Genomic DNA, 19,784 nt, shown 5'->3' with positions numbered 1-19,784 from the left:
TGGCTTTGGCTTCTCAGCATTAATGGATTCACCTATTCCTTCAGATAAGGCATCTGGCAAATATAGTAGATGTTAATGAATTCACTTTCTAACTTAATATATAAAAGTGTAGAGAAATATTCCACCAACTAATCTTTCCCCTCTCTCTCCTCCTCCTCTCTCTCTTTCTCTCTCTCTCTCTCTCTATATATATATATATATATGTTTTTTTCTTCGAAACAGAGGCTAGTCTTTAAGCAGTGTAATTGCTTTCCCAAAGCAGAAAAATGGCAAATTATTTCTTTAGTATAATTCCTCCTGAAAGAGTTTGTTTAAAGAGTTTCAGGGGGTTTGAGCTACAAAGAAGTTGTCTTCTTCTAAGTTTACTAGTGGCTCCCTCATTCATCATGGTGTTCAAGCTATTGCCATATTTCCACAAATCATTTTATACTTATATTACAGCTAAAGAGAAACAGACTAAGGTTGTATGTGGGAAACTGCTATTCATGGAGTCACTGATTTTGATTAGGTTTAGGATTTGTGTTCTGATTACAAACATATATATTTTAGGGTAAACTCTTCTTAGTTTACTATATACATTACTGCCTGCAGTAAAAGACAATATGCTTGAATTTCACAAGTCTCTGTGAGCTATAATCTGTCTCTCTCATTCTTGTATTGCTTGGTAGGGGTTCCAAATTCAGTCCAAGTTTCTTATAGAAGGACAAATTTTAGAAGTGAAAAAGCCCAGGAGTTTTACTTAGGCTAATAAATGATAATCATGATCTACAAATACAACTCTAATTAATGAATTTTCTAATAGCCATTCCCTGATCCCTCTCTTTAGACATGACATTTATACCTAGATAACAACTTACTTAAAAGTTTTACCAAAACTTAGAGGAACAACAGATAGGGCAGGAAAGGACTTTCATCTTAGTATTTATCTTTTTTGAGTGTTATTGCCAGTTTGTACAATGGCTACTCTGTTTGCCTACAGAGTCCCTACTCTAATAGTATCTCATTCATTATTTATAACACACATTAGGATACTTTGAGTATGGAAGATGCTGCAGAAAACCAATTCTCCTCTCCTTATTTTGTTAATCCTGGATTAAAATTAATGAATTTTATAGCAGAAAGAAAATGAAATAATGCACAAAGCTAATATGGCAAATACAATGGAATTCAGAAAATTAAATTTTAATACATTTCACTTTGTAGCTTCTTGGTTGAGTATGATGTTTGCCTTTATTGTTTTATTTCTATAAACCTTGTGGTAAAAATCATTACAGTATATGGTCTATCTCCACCTAATCTATTAATGGTAAAGATATCCAGAAATGAAATATGAATTTAACCACAACAATGAATCAAACAACACCAAATAGATATTTCACCGAGAATAATTATTTCCATAGTACATTTTGGGAAATAGTTTTACTACCTGTATGGTTTAAGGTAAAGTGGCTTCATCACTTTAGGTTTTTTTTTTTTTTTTTTTTTTTTTTGTCATCTGTAACATGAGGGATGGATGAGAAGGGGGTTGCTATTAGAATATATAACACCACTGGTCACTGGTTTGGAATAATTGGACAAGGCATCTCTCTTTGGATAAATAAAATTGCTGGGAGAATAGCATGATTAAAATTGGAAGAAGACATTTCTTATTTTGGAAAGACACAACTCCACATCAGAAGAGAAGGCTTGGCCAACAGAGTGGAAATTTGACTTCATCCTCTTCTTTCCCCTTTAGCTAGACATTCTTGTGCAGTAAAAAAATCAGCAGAAATGTGTATGGATGTTAGCTTGGAAGAGAGTTAGAGAAGTAGACAGCCTCTAATTTCTTCCATCTTACCCACCATTTTTTTTTTTTCTGTAACTATAATATGAAAGTATAATGTTCAGAACAAGAGAGGTTATGATCAGACGAGACATGGAAACATGCTTATATTTCTGTGCACTGCATAATGTACATTCACCACGTGGAGTATGTGTGTGCACATGGTCTAAAAGATTAGACTGGAAATTTCTAGTATTTTGAACAATACGTTTCTAAAATTTTGAGCAATAAGAAATAAGAGATCAGCTGGAGAAAGCCAGATGGCTTCCTAAATAGGAGCCTCGAATTCAACATTTGCCTTGAAGAGTTCACTGTTGCCCAATAACCAGTGAACAAAAGTATCCACTCTCTTTCCCAATTGATATTTATAGAATGCATCACTAAACAATGGAAGACTATACTTTTTTTTTTTCCAGTACAAACAGAACATTTACCAAGATTGACCATAGCCTGGACCATAAAATAAGTCTTAATAAGTCTTAAACATTCAAGTCATTCAAATTATGTTCTGTGATACAATGGAATAACATTCAACTAAAAATAAAAATATTTCTGATAAATCCCCCAAATTGTGTAAATTCAGTAACTTATAAATAACTGTGGGCCAAATAAGTGAAAAGGAAATTAACTATTATTTTTGTCTGGACCCAAATAAAAAATCAACATAGCAACATTTATACCACTAAAATGATGATGAGGGACATTTTATATTCATAATTTTTCTCTCTTTCTTTCTTTCTTTCTTTCTTTCTTTCTTTCTTTCTTTCTTTCTTTCTTTCTTTCTTTCTTTCTCTCTTTCTTTTCTTTCTTTCCCTCTTTCTTTCTTTCTTTCTTTCTTTCTTTCTTTCTTTCTTTCTTTCTTTCTTTCTTTCTTTCTTTCTTTCTTTCTTTTTCTTTCTTTCTTTTCTTCCTTCTTTCCTTCTTTCTTTCTTTCCTTCTTTCTTTCTTTCTTTTTCTTTCTTCCTTCTTTCTTTTCTTTTTATGTCATTACTTTTCTTTTTCCTTTTTTTAAACAGGTCTCAGGCTCAGCCTGCAAATGCAACACTTGAGGGAGGCCAAGACAGGGCTGATCATCTGAGGTCAGGAGTTCAGGGACCGGCTGAGGCAAGCATGGAGGTCATGCAGCACAAAAATACAAAATTAAAGCTGAGCATGGTGACAATGCCTGTAATCCCAGCTACTCAGGAAGGCTGGGGCAGGGAGGAATGTCTGAGCGTGGGGAGGAGGTCACAGTGAGGCGAGATCGCACATGGTGCCTCCAAGCCCTGGGCAACAAGTAAGCTCCACATCTCAAGAAAAGAAAAGAAAAGAAACAGGATCTCACTCTGTTGCCCAATCTGGAGGGCAGTGATCACAGCTCACTGCAGCCTCAAATTTCTGAATTCAAGGACTCTTCCCAACTCAGCCTCTTGGGTAGCTGGAACTATAGGTGTGCCCCACCAAGAAAATAAAAACATTAATTTAAAATTTTTTTGTATAGAAAGGGTCTTGCTATGTTGCCAAGGTTGATCTCCAACTTCTGCCCTCAAGCTATGCTCCTACCTCGGCCTCTCAAAGTGCTGGTATTACAGGAATGAGCCATCTTGCCTGTTCTATATCCTAAATTCAGATAATAGAATAGAATGATATCAAATCAATGATTTCAGCTTTTACTTAAATAAAAAAAAGCTAGAGACAGAAGAGCAAATTAAATTCAAAGTGAGTAGAAAAAAAGAAAATAAAAGTCTATAAATCAATTAAATAAAAAAAGAGTAAAACAACAGAAAACATTAATGAAACTAAAATCTGGCTCTTTGAAATCAATAAAATGGATAAGCTTTAGCTGGAGTTATCAAGAAAAAAATACAAGAAGGGAAATATTAAAATAGGAGGAATGTGAGAGGTGCTATCATTACAGAATCTATACATATTAGGATAATAAGAAATGTTTTGAACAAGCTTATGCCAACAAATGTGACACCTTATATAAAATAGTTTAATTCCTTGAAAGAAACAAACTACTTAAGCTCACTCAAGAAGAAAAAGAGAACCTAAAAATCCCTATATCTCTTTAAAAAATGGAATTAGTGGTTCAACACCATCCCATGTTGACTACAACTAAGCATTTACCTTGGGAACTTGATTGTTGCCCAGGGTTCTAATCTTCAGCTTTGCAAGTTAAGATAATTGATCCCTCCATTGTCCAAATGTTAAGAATGTCAATCTACATTAAACAATCTCATTTTCCAAGTGAAGGAAATCTCAAGTCATCTTTTTCAGCATAAGCTACAAACCAAGCCAAATGGATAGATTTCTTGATGATTATGAAATCAGAAAAAGGGATTTTGGAGTCCAAATTATGTCTCCTTCTTCACAAGAGTAGAATGGTTGCCAGCAAGGTGCAAAAGTCATGTTGGTCTGGCAGGCTAGTTTTTCCCAGGAAGATAATTGCCTGGACACTGAAAACATTACCTTGTGTTTCTTTTCCTATGCTTCTAAGATTTGTGAATATCTTCTGGTAATCATCTTTCTTTAGCTATATTTGTGTCTTTCTTCAGATATATTTGCATACCAGGTTAAGGTGAAGTTTCTCAGTCTGGGCACTATTGCATTTTGGGCTGGATATTTATTTGCTATGGGAGTTTCCTGTTCATTACAGAGTGTTTACCAGCATCTCTGACCTCTAGTAGAGGTAACTGCCATAGGTTGTGAGAACTGCAAATGTCTCCAGACTTTGTGAAATGTTAGGTTAGCAGCAAAAATTGCTTTTTTTTTAGGAAATACTGAGTTAGGCTTAAGTATTGTTGATCTAGGTACCTTCGGGATAGCTTTCTCTATTATTATATATTACATGTTGATTTCAGCATTCAAATCTCTGAGAATGTAATTTTCCTTATTATTTTATCCTTGTCTTCCATTTCTTAATGAGTAAGAATTTTTCTGCATGGAGAGTACTAGTAAACTGTATATAAAGGGGATTTTAATCAGAGAGACAGAAGTGAGTAAAGGAATACGGAAACAATGTATTTGGAGAAAAACAAAGCCAAGACAAATTAGAGAGTGTGTCTGACAGTCTTAAACTCACTTTAATTAAAATATTAACCTCATCTATATTCTATTGATAAATAATAATAATAATCAATGTTGAAAATTTAGTACATTTTAAGAAAAATGCCAAGAGTTACCTGTTTATTGTGTCTTGGGGCTTATGAACCCTCATGAGATAAGTACTATATTTACTCCCATTTCATATGTGAGAAAACTGAAGCAACTTAGCCAAACACACAATAAATAGAACTAGTCAACAGATTCATTTTTTCTGCGTCTGTAATCTGAGATCCAGACATTGTGCTGTACTACATTGGTAGACAAAGAGAAGTAAAAAAATATTTCAAAAAGCTCCTAGTCTAGGAGATCCACAATAATACGGTTTCATCTTTGCATATTGTTTTATCTTTCTAGAGTATCTATCCATTAAGTGTCAACTGACATAAACATCACAATATTACTCTTTAGTTTAAACCAAAATGACTCTGTAGTTTTAATTTTCTAAGCATTGACCAAAACATGTCCTCTGAATACTGACATTTGGAAATTTTCATTTCAAAACTTTGTTTCTAAATTTTGTTTCCCATCATATCTGTGAAAATAAGAAGTAAACAATGAGGGGAACTGTAGTATCTCTACAATTCAAAGACCGGCTATGCTCAGCTGCTTCTGAACTAGACAAGATGACTTATAATATTATTTGAGAAAGCCTTAGGGGAAGGTTCTAGTTAGACTAGCATGCAATGGCAGTAAAATGACCATGTGTGGGAAGCACTAGTAAAATGTTTATAAAGGGCATTTCAATCAGAGAGATCAAGTTGAGCAAAACAATATGGTTTGCTATTATTTTGTTATTGTTGTTAAAGATGGTTTTCTATTATTTTGCTATTATTATTAAAGGTAGTTGATTTTCTATCATTTTGTTATTGCTGTTAAGGGTAAAATATCTTTGTATTATGCCTTTGCATTATTTATTGAGACAGGTATATGAGAATGGAACCCCCACTCCATGTTTTAAAATTCACATTGATGTGAATGTGTTTTTATCACGTTAAGCAACTGCTGTTTATAATTTAACCATATAAGCGAAACAAGGAATGACTTCCAGCTAAAACAAGTATAGCTCAGGTCCTCTGTCCAATTGGAGGAGATAAGAAAAAGACTCTCTATATACTCAAAAGATTTTTTGATTGGAGACCCCTTTCAAACATTTGGATTTACATTGTAATTTATATGCAGGGTTCAACAATTTAGTGCCAGCTACTACAAAGTATAGTGCCAGCTGGAAGTTCTGGTAAATAGGAAGTAATTTTTAAAAACAAAGGTCACATCATTTGTTGAAAAAATACAGTATATTTTGAGAATAAACAATCTATATTATACACACATGCACACACACATAGATACATATTACATATGTGTACACACACATGTTTGTATATAAATAATTTATATACATACTTTATACTTTATACTTTATTTTATACTGTAGCTCTAAAAATGTTTGAAGACGTTGTGGAAGGAATTATTTCAGGCTAGGGAAACTGATGGCTATGGGCAGGTACAGACAATTGTCTTGTCTACAAGATCCTTTTGAGAAGACAGACCTCTTTAGTTGAATCATACTTCTGTAATAATTTTCATTGATTTAGCATTTTAAAGTTCTCCCTTACCTGAGATTAATACTAGTAATATGGTTTTAAAAGAGCCTAAGTGAAGCCCCTTTTTCTCCCACTCCCCTGGTGTTTTGTACATAAAAACTCCCTGGGATATTCATTTCAAGTATTGGTCCTTGAGTCTCATTTCAGAAATTCTAGTAAGTGATAAGAAGATCTACAATAAGGCTCAGGAATCTGCCTTTTATAAGCCATGCCAAAATTGATGAGTTGGTCCCAGACCACAATCTAAGAAATATTTGCAAAGAAACACCAACAATATGGTATAAAATATATACAGTTTCAAATCTTTAGGAAATAATTATTCCTTCAGCCATAATAGGAAGAAAATATTTAATATTTCTAAGGACGAATTTTACATAAAAGAGAACTTATTCTGAAGGCCTTAGGTTTAGGAAACACTACTTGTGGCTCATGTCAGATCTAGAATCTCCCCCGTGGTGGCATTCAAGACAAATTCTGCCACCAGATGGAAGACTCAACCAACAAATCAAAAGCAAGCATCCATCATGAAATCACAACACATTCGGTGGCAATTTATTATCTTTCTAAATAGCATAGTAAGAGCAGTCAAGTCAGTCAGAACTATAATTTTTACCTCCCCATCTGAAATTCTTTCTTCCCCATACTGCTTCAGTAACAACAAATGTCTAAGAAATTACTTGAATGAAGGTTAGAGAGTACACATTCCCTTCCCCCTCTCTTTTCAAAACACACCACTTTTGAGTCAATCAGCTTATCTATTGTCTTGCTGGTTTTGGTGTTTGTCTAAGACAATCTGGAAAAAAGAAGTCACATTGCACTGCTTGTAAAAGTGGAGTCGGTACACGTATTTTTTAAATGGAATGTGTTTGTGACAAAAACCTTCCTTTAGCACTTGATCATTTTAAGACATTTTAACTGAGCAAGAAGTAGCTCCAGTGCAATCAGCCATTTAAGGGAACACAAGAGGATTATAGACTTCTGTAACAGGTTTCTACACAATACAAAATCTCCCAGGACAATTTACAACAGCCTAAAATAAATTATCCCTGAAAGAAATTATGAGGCTGGAGAGTCAGCACAGCGTAGTGGTTAAGGATGCAGATTCTGTAGCTGAGCTGCTTGGATGGAATTCTTGCCCTCACTAGACTGTGGTTTTGGTCAGAGTGTTTAACCTCCATGTGGCGGATAGAATTAGTACCTATTTATTAGGTTGTTAGGAGGATTACATGATTAAATACATGTTAAAGGGCTTAAACCAATGGCTGGTACATAGCAAGCACAATTTTACTTCTTGGACTGTACTTACATAGTGCTTCATGTTCAATGGATGAGGCAAAAATATGAGATGAAGGTTGAGGGAAAAACTATGACATGTTAAATATAACTAAATGTATTAAACATTTTGATCCACCAAACAATTATTATGTCACAGCAAATTCCAAATGGAAAAAGAGAAATGTTTCAGTATTTAGAGTGTCTATCTCCAAAAAAACTAGTATTTTGGCTAAGACAAAATGCATGAATAATTTCAGAATAAATACAAAATTTAAATATTTAATCAGACTTTTAAAAAGTTGAAGGAAATCAAACAGGGTTTAATTGAAGACAAATGGAGTAATTTTAAGCGCCCTGCTAACAGAGTAGAGCAACTGTCTCTATCACACATTTAGTTCTACGCCTGCTGTTCTCTGGAAGACCTGCCAGTTGAAACTGAGTAAAGCTCAGATCCCATCAAATAGCATATAACAGGTCTAATGTCAACGAGTACATGGCACCTTTTCCTGAGGCAACACACTGACGAGCTCCATGTCATTTAACACAGTTCATGGGAATAGTGAAAAAAGAGGATACCTATCAAGGAGTCATCAGACTATGTGGTCAAGAGGCAAGCAAGAGTGAAGAGGAAAGGAGGTCAATGATGTTTCCCACCTTCAGCAGATTGTATTTAAAATAGCTTTGCCTATGGTTACTGCTAATGAGAGAGAGCTGAGACAGGTTGAAAAAGACATGATTCTCTCCCTGTGCTTGATATAATAGCACATATGGTTCATTTGAAGAGGTTGGGGGAAAATCCCAAAGCACATAGTTTTATCAAGTTCAATTGACTTCACTCCTGAATCTGCAAAATTTGGTTTAAAACCTTGTGAGACCCAAGTTTCTTGTGAGATTTCTGGGCTTTCAGATTTCATTCAAGTGGAAAATGAACAGGCTCTCTCTCAGCAGCATACTGCTTTTGCTCTAGGTAAATCAGGGCTATCTGGGGTTGAGGGTCCACGAACCGCCAATCCCAGCATCACGTCTCTGCTACAAACACCACCCTCCTACAGACAATCACTTTCTCCAGCTTTGTATGCTATAAATTCCAAGGAAAATCTGCCTTCTCAATAATGAAGGTCTTGTTCCCTGCATTTTGCCAGAAATGCCTTTATATCTCTTTTTCTATGATGACAATCATCAACCCCATCCATTCTTTAAGAAGCACCTGTTGTGGAGGGATGGCGAAAGGAGAAAGGCAGTCCATGGAAAAGACATAGGAAGGCCATGATTGTCACAATGAGCAAGATTTCTCCGTTAAAAGGTTTAGAATAAATGATACTCGATGTGACAAACAAAACACTATCCTGAATCAATGTTCATTGTGAAGTATATAAAAGGAATACTTCCCTTTTAATAGTTATTGCAATATTCTTCTTCCTCCATTTTGTATTTTGTGATGCACATAAGAAGCCCACCACTGTGCAATGATTCACCTGGATGCAGAGGAGTAGGCGGAGGTGAAAGGAAACAGGGATGTGAAGGAATGTGGGGGAATGGTGCTTTTGGGCAAATGAGCATTCCATGTCAAGTCCATGAATAATCATATATCATGTCCAGTGATTTCTGCCTAACAGCCTACTTTTGGTTACATTTCTAGTTAGGGCACAAAGTAAAATATAAGACCTTGAATAAAATTCCATTTTCTTTTACTAAAAAACACTAATTTGGGGTCAAGAGTAGCATCTGATCATTAATGTTGTTTTAATAGAATTGTTCGTACTAGCTATCTTTTAGCGATTTAATGAAGTAGGTTTAACTAGATTGGTGTTTGGTCCTCCATGGCCAGAGCTTGAAAAATTAGGCTTTCTGAGATTTAGAGTTACTTGTTACTATTACTTCAAAGGTGCTTTTTAATAATATTAACTCCGGGTAGTGTTTATTCAGAGAGAACAAATGACGTATCATATTTCATTTTTTTTTCTTTCTTTTTTTTCTTTGGTGGAGTTTCTCGCTTGTTTCCCTGGCTGGAGAGCAATGGCATGATGTCTGCTTGTTGCAACCTCTGCCTGCCAGGTTCAAGAGATTATCCTGCTTCAGCCTCCTGAGTAGCTGGGATTACAGGCACGCACCACCACGTCTGGCTAATTTTGTGTTTTTAGTAGAGACGAGGTTTCACCATGTTGGTCAAGCTGGTCTCGAACTCCTGACCTCAAGTCATCTGCCTGCCTCAGCTTCCCAAAGTGCTAGAATTACAGGCACGAGCCACCACACCTGGCCCATATTTCATTTTTTCCAAGTCTTGAATTTATTTTTTGAAAAAAATATTATTATTGTGAAAAACTATGCCCAGAAACTGGAGGTTAGTTAGGAAAGGGTTCTGTTCACAATTTATTGAACATGTAGAGTGGTACATCATTAAAAAATGGTTATCTACACATTTAAACCAATTCTAAGGATGCACAAAATTATTCTTTAATGTGTGTTTTGACAAGACTGTATCTTCTAGTACTTTGATGTAAAACACTAAAATGTCACTTCTATTATTTATTAATGAGACTATGGGAGGAGAACAGAGCATTAAGAGGGTCAGAGAAGTCATTAATTATAGGTTTAAAGAATGGTGGATGGGTTAATTGAGAATCTGTGAAAGGTTTTATTTCCTTTATTTGTCTTAAGAATATTAAAAAATATTTTAACCATTTCATTAAAAAGCCTTCGCATGGCTATCTTAGAAGTCAAAATATATATTGAATCATTCAAATATTGTTCATCTTGCACAAATAATATGATAGATTTTCTGAAGAAAACCAAACATTTGATGAGGCATTTAATGGACAATGTAAAACTGTTTAATTAGAGTTACTTGACACATTCTTGTATTTAAAATAGGTCATTATGAACATTTTACTCTTGTATTTTTATAAAGACGGGCTGGAAGGAAGTCCTTTTGGACCAGAGCCAACCCACAACACAATGCAGAGGTATTGCTTTTTTTTGATAAGTTAAGAATTGCCCATTACAAAGGTCAGAATCTTGTTTTTTTCATTTGCCAAAGGTCAAATGCCGTTATATTTATATTGTCCCTTTAAAACCATGATTAAACATTTTTATTTGTACTGCCTTTAGCTGTTACTCAACATCTGGGTAAAATGTCAGAGTCACTTTTCATCTTTCTTAAATGCTTTTGTTCCTACTCAGCAGCTGGGGTGAGAGTCACACTAAGGAAACAACAGAGACTCCTGCCTTACTGTGTGGGCTGCTACAAAGGAAGGGGAAGCCAGGTGTGCTAAGGGCAGAAAGTCTTTGTTCTGAAACCCTCCTTGATGCAGTTTGACCTAAACAAGTTCAATCTCACAGCGTGTTCTGAAACCTGATTGAATAGTAGTTACTCTTACAAATTAAGGTAAAGCAAGAATACATTTAATACTTTAAAAAGACTGGTGATTTTAATGGCTTAGGCTTTCATTACGACTCAACAGCATGCTGGTAGAATTTTGTTTTCAATGTCAGGAAGCAAGACCAGGATACAAGCAGTTTAGGTTCAGCAATCAACAGAGACACAGAGCAAAACTGCGGTTGAGCATTGTGTTTATGCTTTTGTGTCTGGGACAGCTTGGTTCTCTTTGCATGGTGTTTCTTACATGAAAACAATAGCCCTGACATAAAAAATTGTTTATCTCAAGTGAATCATGAGTGTTCTGTTTTTGTTTGTTTGTTTTGAGACGGAGTTTCACTCTTGTTGCCCAGCCTACAGTGCAATGGTGCCATCTCAGTTCACTGCAACCTCCGCCTCCTGGGTTCAAGTAATTCTCCTGCCTCAGCCTCCCGAGTATCTGGGATTACAGGCGTGCACCACCACGCCTAGTTTATTTTTATTTTTTTTTATTTATTTATTTTTTTTAGTAGAGATGGAGTTTTTCCATGTTCGTCAGGCTGGTCTCGAACTCCTGACCTCAGGTGATCCACTCTCCTCGGCCTCCTAAAGTGCTGGGATTACAGGCGTGAGCCACCGCACCCAGCTGTGTCTTCTTTAATTAATACCCAAAGGGTAGTTTAATATATTTAAAAACAAGCTTTTGTAAAAGTGCAAGGTAATAAAATAATAGGTTTTAATTGGCCGGACTGAATTACAAAATTCTAGTTTTACTTTAGCAGTTTTCCTCAGTGCCCTATGCTAATGCTAATGGATATGTCTATGAGATATCCTCTTGTACTTAAGCTGATCCTGGAAGGGACTGAAATGAGCAAATTACTCCCTTCATGTACAATGTTCAACCATGTGAGGTAATTCTCTACTTCCAGTCCTCTTGAGTCCCTTTCACAGTACCAAAAGAAATAATTCCTCCAAATTGCTCCTCAGTGGCCCAGAATAGTGAAATCTTCATAAAGATAGAGCTTCTGTAAACTTACAATCAATTGTGGCAGATCTAAATGTTCAAAGTTAAAACTTGGTGTTGCAGGCGTCAAATTAAAAGTCAGTGAAGAAACATTTACATTACTGAAAAGGCCTTAAAGTTTCACTGCTGTTTTCCACCTGGAACAAGACTTGGTAATAGTTAAAGTCTTTTGAACAAAAAGAGGATAACTACTATTTACCCTCTCAGTCTCAGAGGAAAGCCTGAGTAAAGTCACTTCTCAACTCTCCTTGAGAGGAATCAGGCAATCATGGTAGAGACTGAAAGTTAAAGTGAGAAAATGTCCCTTAAAAACACAACTAAACGATTTATCCTTTGATGGTCCGATATGCACGTCTTAGAATCTGAGGAAATGCTTATTTTCCTTTAAGAAACTATGAAAATAACAAGTAAGAATCTCTTCTTGCCATTTTTCTTTTCTGCCTGAATCTTGATATATTTTAACCTACAGAAGTTACATGTTAGCTAAAATAGGACAAATTGTCTTTCTCAAGTTGTTCCTAAAACAGAATCCAGCATCCTAAATTATTTGTAAGTTCACAGACTGTTTCCCATATTTCCCTATTACCAAAGGTAAGAAATATTTAAAATCTCAAAAATTTCATTATCTGCATAAACATACTAATGCTGGTAAGGTTTCAGTGAATTCCTTTTGGTTGTGTTTGAAACCATGCTATATAAATAACTAGGGTAACTGAAATTTCATTTGTAGCAGTACTGTACTTAAAATGTACAAATATCATAAGAGTTAAAGTTTTAACCAACTCTATTAGTTACCTATTACAAATAAAATCCTTCCAATTTCTTCACACAACAGTCTCTATTGAGTCAGGATACCCCGAATATCAGGCAATTAGAAACACAAAATTACCATATCTGTTTTGTCATAAACCAGAAGATTTAAAAATACTTTTTAATGAACACATATTGCTCTATACTACTTCCACATTACAGCAGGCTTTCCAGAAACTGACATTGGATCTTTGGGATAAAAATAGTTGAAGACATTGAGTTGGAGAAACCATGTCATTTTTTTATGTGAGTGGCAAGTTACAACACTAAGTCAAAACATCTAGAGGTGTGTGTAATCCAAGCTGAACCGGAAAATGTTCTTGAAAGCTGCAACAAATTGATATATATAAATATAATGTTAGGAAAAGCAGGTTAGTGAAGAATAAGCTTATCATGGCTGTCTTTTGTTAAATCAAGTTTAGCTTAAAGTTGCCTCCTTATTAGTTTGGCCTGAAGATTTCTCTGAACATAGTGAGCTGTAACCTAACTCAATGTGTAAGTGACCTACTCTCGTAACAAGTAGCCCTGTAATCAGTCAGTCACAGAAGCTACACTTCAACTACTCACGGGTGAGAAGCGGGAAAGTTCCCTGATCCCCTTGCAGGACTTGCAACAGGGGTGTGGCTAGTTTGCTTGGCTGCTGTGCACTCAAATCCCTACGGGTGGGGGAACATGCCAAGTGGGCAAGTGCAGAAGCTGAAGTGAGCGCTTTGGGGCTCCAGCCCCATGGTAGCGTCTTGGGGTGTGTTACAACTAATGCTCTTTTAGCATTTGCTGTCCCGATCCTTGTCCAGCATCCAGGGAGAATCAGATCACATGGACTTAAAGGATGGTGAATGCAGGGAGGGACGGTGAGTGATGGAGGTGGTTCTCTATGGGATGGATGGGGAGCTGGAAAGGGAATGGAGTGGGAAGATGATCTCTCCCTGGAGTTCTGCTATCCCGCAACTGATCTCCTCTCTGACCGTCCCCAGGCACGGTGGGCCAGAGTGGTCTTGCAAGAAGTAACATTTGGACATGAAAACAGGAAAGCCTGTTCTCATTTAGGGCCATGAGTTTCCATGCTTGAGGGTAGGTCCTTTGCCAGGGACTGCTCTCTTCTACCCAGTATTTCCCTGCCTTCTGTCCGTGTTACAACCAACTGTTCAAATAGCATTCAAACACTGGACTGTAACCAATCCAGTTGTTTCTGTGCCTCATTTCTCTTTTCTGTACATCACTTTTTTTTTTTTTTTTTTTTCTGTCTTTCTAATCCTATTCTGGTTCAGGGGCTGTCCGATTTGTGAATAATTCTTTGCTCAGTTAAACTGTTACATTTAATTTCTCTAAAGTTTTCCTTTGAACACTTTTCACAGACAGATTTAGGGCAACTTGCCACCATCACTGTAAGACTGGTTTTACTTCCTCCCATTTAACTTGAACTAGATGAGTTGCACCGATTGACTCCCTTTTGCTTTCACTCAGTTGAACATTATTTATGAATGATCCTGCTATTGAAACCCAGCAATTATTTGCTTTAATCTTCTTTATCCAATCCAATATAGTTTAGAAGAGTAATATATTATTTTCTATAGATTAGAAATGAAGGCTTTTTATTTTTATTTATATTTTTCATTTGATGATCTTCATTGTTTAAGGAAGAGAATAATAAATGCTACCCTACTAACCATAAGAAAAACCTCAAAGAAAATCTAGTCAAAACTAAAGAAGTCTGCTACTTATGATCATTATTCTTAAAACCAAAAATTTCAGGGAGGATGAAGTGTTATAAATAAAGAGTAGTGCTTGATTTGCTTGTTTGTTTGATTAGTTGTTATTTGATAGTGATGCATACTGAGACCTGTCAGATATGCAGTTACAGAGTTAACCTCTTTATAGAAAATAGGAAGTTTTTGTTTACTTACCAGCCCCTTCCTGGCATCTATTAACTCCTCTAGAATGGTTATCTCTCCCCATCTAATTTCTATTCAGGAATTCATTTCATCCTCTCAGTTTACAATATCTAAGAAGGATAGTGGTCAACCACCCTCTCCAAGGATGGACAATGTGATTCAGGCCCAACTCAGTCTGACTGGTTGTGATGAATGGTTGTGGTGAATGGTTCTAAGAGCAGCATATAATCTAAGACACTTCAATCAATATGTATTTTATAATTTTTGCTACACATGCCTAAAACCAAGATCTATATTTTTAACAAACTTTCCACAGGATGAATAGGAAAGGATATGAAGACCTATGAGTGTATTTTTATATGATAAATGGAGGGAAAGCTGTGAATGCAACTGGCATAAGGGAAATGTGCTAGACTGTGTAGAGTATAATCGAGTCTTGGTAACATTGCTTGAAACCCGGGTCAGGCATCACCTGAAGCAAAGCTATTGCTATACCTAAGAGTTATGAGAACCAATAAATACATTTCCTTTTTTATAAGCTAGTTTTAATTTTTTTATTTCTTTATCACTTTTTAATTGATATCCAATTTTAGTCATCCTTATGCCATATCCTTATCACAATCATATAACATAGATATAATTATTTGCATGTACAGAAGCAGGGAAATCATCTTAGTTAAGCAAGTTACCCAAGGTCAACATATGGCAAATGTCACAGTTGAGGTTTAAAGCTATGTCTAACTAATAAAGCTTAACCTCTTAAACATTAAAAAATGAAATTTCCCCACCACAAAGAGGGCGAAATAATGTAGTTTCAAAATCAGATTATACAGCCAAACGATCACATGTTTTTACTGGCTTTGCATGGACAGATAATCCTGCAAGGATGTGATAAATATGATGAAATAATAAAGTCATGAAACTTTGGAATAGTTCGGTCTTTTATAAGGATATATCATAAGATTTTGTTATGCTTTATATAATTTATTTTTGTTGTAATTACATAACCTTCTTCCTTGTAGTAGAATGAATCCTAAATTGACACTTTCTTCTCCCGTATGCCTGGCTCGTTCTGGACCGGATATGACTCATTTTGTTGATCTTAGCTTCACCATAAGTCTTCCTACAGAAAAATTGTTTTGATTAATATTTAAAGTATGATGAGGATTGTTTCCTGTTTTTCTTAAGCTGTCTACCCAGTTGCCATTGTCCCACAAATGATTTGTTAAGCATGCAGGTTTGTATTGTTTCTGATACTACAAGGACAACAAATACAGCTCTTTTTTTCCAAACTGCTACACCCAGGAAGCTGGAAGAAGAGTAGATATTACATATTGAGTTTCTGAGTGAGTACAATTTCATTATTTTAAGAAGCTGTGCTTCTTTTTAAAACATATGAAATTCTTAACAGTGTCCTTTAGAATTACTTCTCCATTATGCATGCTATGATGTGGAGTCTCTCTGTCCTTCAGATAATAGCATAGTTAAAAGACCAGAAAACTAAGCAGTACAATTGAATCTATAACTTTCTATATATAACCTTGAGCAAACAGCTTAACTGAAATTGAAGATAGTAACAGAACAAGTCAAGTATAAATTTATCAGAAAAGAGACTTGGGGAAAGAGTGAAACTTCTCCATGTTGAGTATACAAAGAACCAATATATTTAAAAATTTTGTGAAAGATAGATTGTAGGACATATACATACCTAAGCCCATTGTGCTTTAGTACCTGTCAAGTAATTCAGTGCAGAAAAGGCAGAAAGTGGGTAATAAACCAGATTCAACCAGATATTAGAGATTCTTTTATGGCAGATTAAAGATCTCTATCCTCAAGGGAAGAAGGAGACATTGAACTATTATAAACAGTAGAGAGAAATGATCAAACTTGCATTTCTAAAATATTACTTAGGTGGAAATGTGAAAACTTGATTGGATGGGCCTAGAATCTTCACTATATGATAAATTGATAAGATGAGAATAAATGGTTTATAAAAGTAACAGAGGTTTCTAAATTGGTCCTCAGGATAAATGATGATTCCATTTATTGAGAAAGTGGCATTCAGGAGACGCAGCATTATTGGGTTAGTAAAGGGGCCCCTTAAGGCTTTGTTTCAATTCTTTGGTAGTTAATCATTTTGTATTGTACTAAGTAATTATTTATTTTGAAGTTTCCCTGTCAAATAACAGATGGTTACTGCCTCGTGATTGTACCTTTACTGATATTACATTTTTAAATACATAATTCTTGAAAATATGAATAAAGAAATGATATAAATTAGAAATAAGGTGCAACAATAACCACGACTGTTTGTAAAAGTTCTAAATAACTTATTCGAGAAGAAATAAAAATGGAAGTTTTAAAAATAGAACTAAATGACGTTATAATTATTCACATGAAAACTACCAGGATGCTAGAAAACATATGCTTTATTTGTGATGGTATTATTATCTACATAGAAAAATATACACATAGATTTCATAGAAAATGTAAGAAAAGTTGCAAATGAATTATTATATTTAATGAGAAGATTTAGCAACTGGATACAAATTAATACTCAAGTGTATTAATAGAGTATAAAATTTTTCGAAACCTACAGATTGCAGTAGAAAACAAAATGAGATACCTAGATGTGTAAATATTTATAAGACTCAGAAAATTATGAAGCATAATTTAAAGCCAGTAAAGAACATTTACATAAATAGGAGATATTAAAAGTTTCAGCATCACAATGATGTCAACTGCCCCAAAATAATAGATTTAAAGAAATTCAAATTAAAATGCCAACATGTTCATATAGTAGTTGACAGTCTAACTTTAAAATTTGACTGGGAACACAAAGCATCATGAATAGCGAAGGCATTTTTAAGGAAAACAAACAAGGTATAGGAGATGTGTCCAAACAGCTATCAGGACTTATTATAGATCTATGTTAAAATGGTGCTGTGAGTAAGGACAGAAAAATTAACCAGTGGAAAGAATAGCCATATGGAAATTTAGTTTATCATACAGTTGATATTACATGCCAAGTGGAGAAAACATAAACTATTAAATAAATTGTAGTAAGACAATTGGTAATTACTGCTGAAAAATATGACACTTGAGTCCTACTTCACATGATAATACAATATTCATTTTACTTTTATTAAATAATTAAATATAAAAATGAATATAATAAATAACAGTATATATTCAATAGAAATATTAACTAATATTTAATTAATTAAACATATTTAATATATATTAATATAATTAAATATAAAAGCTTATATTTTAGTAGGTAAAACAGATGAATAATTTATATCAGAGTTTATTCAATATCTTTTAAAAAACAATTCGCTAAGGAAAAGCTGGTAGTTTTAACCATGCTAGCATTTAAACCTTCTGCTTATCTGAGGATACAACAAAACAGGATACAAAATCTAGAAGGTCTTTACAGCATGTATACTTAATACTGTTGATAACTTTTGTCTGTACTTAACTTAGATTTTAATGTTGGCTTTTTCATGCTTATTAAAAGTTATGGTTGACAGTTTGTGTGACTTTGCTTTTTGTTTTTAAATGGAATCAACACTTAAAATGCCAAGATGCTCTGGACAGGATGGTTATTAAAAGGAGCCATGGGAAAAAGATTAAAAACCACTGCAGGAAAAAAAAAGAAAAACAAGAAGACCTTGAGAATATCTACCATGAGAGTTGTTCATGGACAACATTATCAGACAGGATCTAGGCCAAGGGGGGGGGGGAAAAAAAAAAAACTTTGGTGTAGTCAGAAAGGGTAATTAAAGAGTGTTCGATGAAGAGAGCAAGGTAAAAACAGACATAAGTAGAAAGATGTCCCCACCCACAGTCTTAAAGGGAAAAGAGGAAGGAATGATTAACTGAACCAAAGATACATACAGGACGTATGGTTTTTGTAAAAAACTCGAGAGCTATTTCAAAACTGCCAGGCAGGAGAGAATATCCTTTCTCTCTAACTCCTACTCTCCTACTTATGCCTCCTGTTAGCGGAACCCAACCCACATAAGGAAAGATAATCCAGGTGACTTACTACATAGATTTCAGACCCTGTTTTCTTTTTCTCCAACAAGGGAATGGAGGAGTATCCAGCAAAGGAGGTAAAATTCAGAAATGGCTGCCATAGTCCAACACTCAATTATAACAACAGTAATCATAGTAAAACCTGTCATGCTATGTTGCTGAAGTATAACACATTATAGCTGAGAAAACACCTGTACATATATGACATAGTTTACTTCTCAAAAATCCACTAAAAGAATCATTAATGTCTCCATTTTACAAAATGAAAACTAACACTCAGAAATGTTGGAACTTGGCCACAGCCACGTAACTAAAAAATAGGGAGCTTTCAATTCAAAAGACCATACAGGCTTCCTGAAATATACATCAGGGCTGGCAATTTCTATGTAATGATTTCCTTTACTCACTTCCCCTTTTCTTCATCCCAAAACAAATGCAGTGTTGGATAACTTAAGAGAGATTGGAGTTTGTTGATTTTGCAGTGGTCTATAAGAGGAGGTTTTTATATTTAGGGTGCTTTGAGTGTGAATATTCGAATTTTGTGGGTTTAAATTACTACTTTGCCATTTGCTGTGTGTAAAACCTTGGAAAGTAGTTCATCTCACTCTTTCATATTTCTGTAAAACAAGATGCAATATAGTATATCTTTTTTGAAAGGATGTTATGGGGATAAATTTAAATAATTCAGGTAAAGCATTTAGAAAAATATCTTGCATATTATAAGCCATCAATGTTATTTTTGCATTATCTTCATTTTCTGTATTATTAATACTTCAAGATTGTGCCTGTCATTATAATCTCACAACACTAAAATGTCACTTCTTGGGCATAAATTTCTCTCCTTCTACTACCAGTTTTATTTCATAGCCCAACTAAT

The sequence above is a fragment of the Papio anubis genome, chromosome 1 (genome assembly GCF_008728515.1).
Source record: "Papio anubis isolate 15944 chromosome 1, Panubis1.0, whole genome shotgun sequence".
In the NCBI taxonomy this organism is placed as follows: Eukaryota; Metazoa; Chordata; class Mammalia; order Primates; family Cercopithecidae; genus Papio; species Papio anubis.
This window is presented reverse-complemented; position numbering follows the sequence as displayed.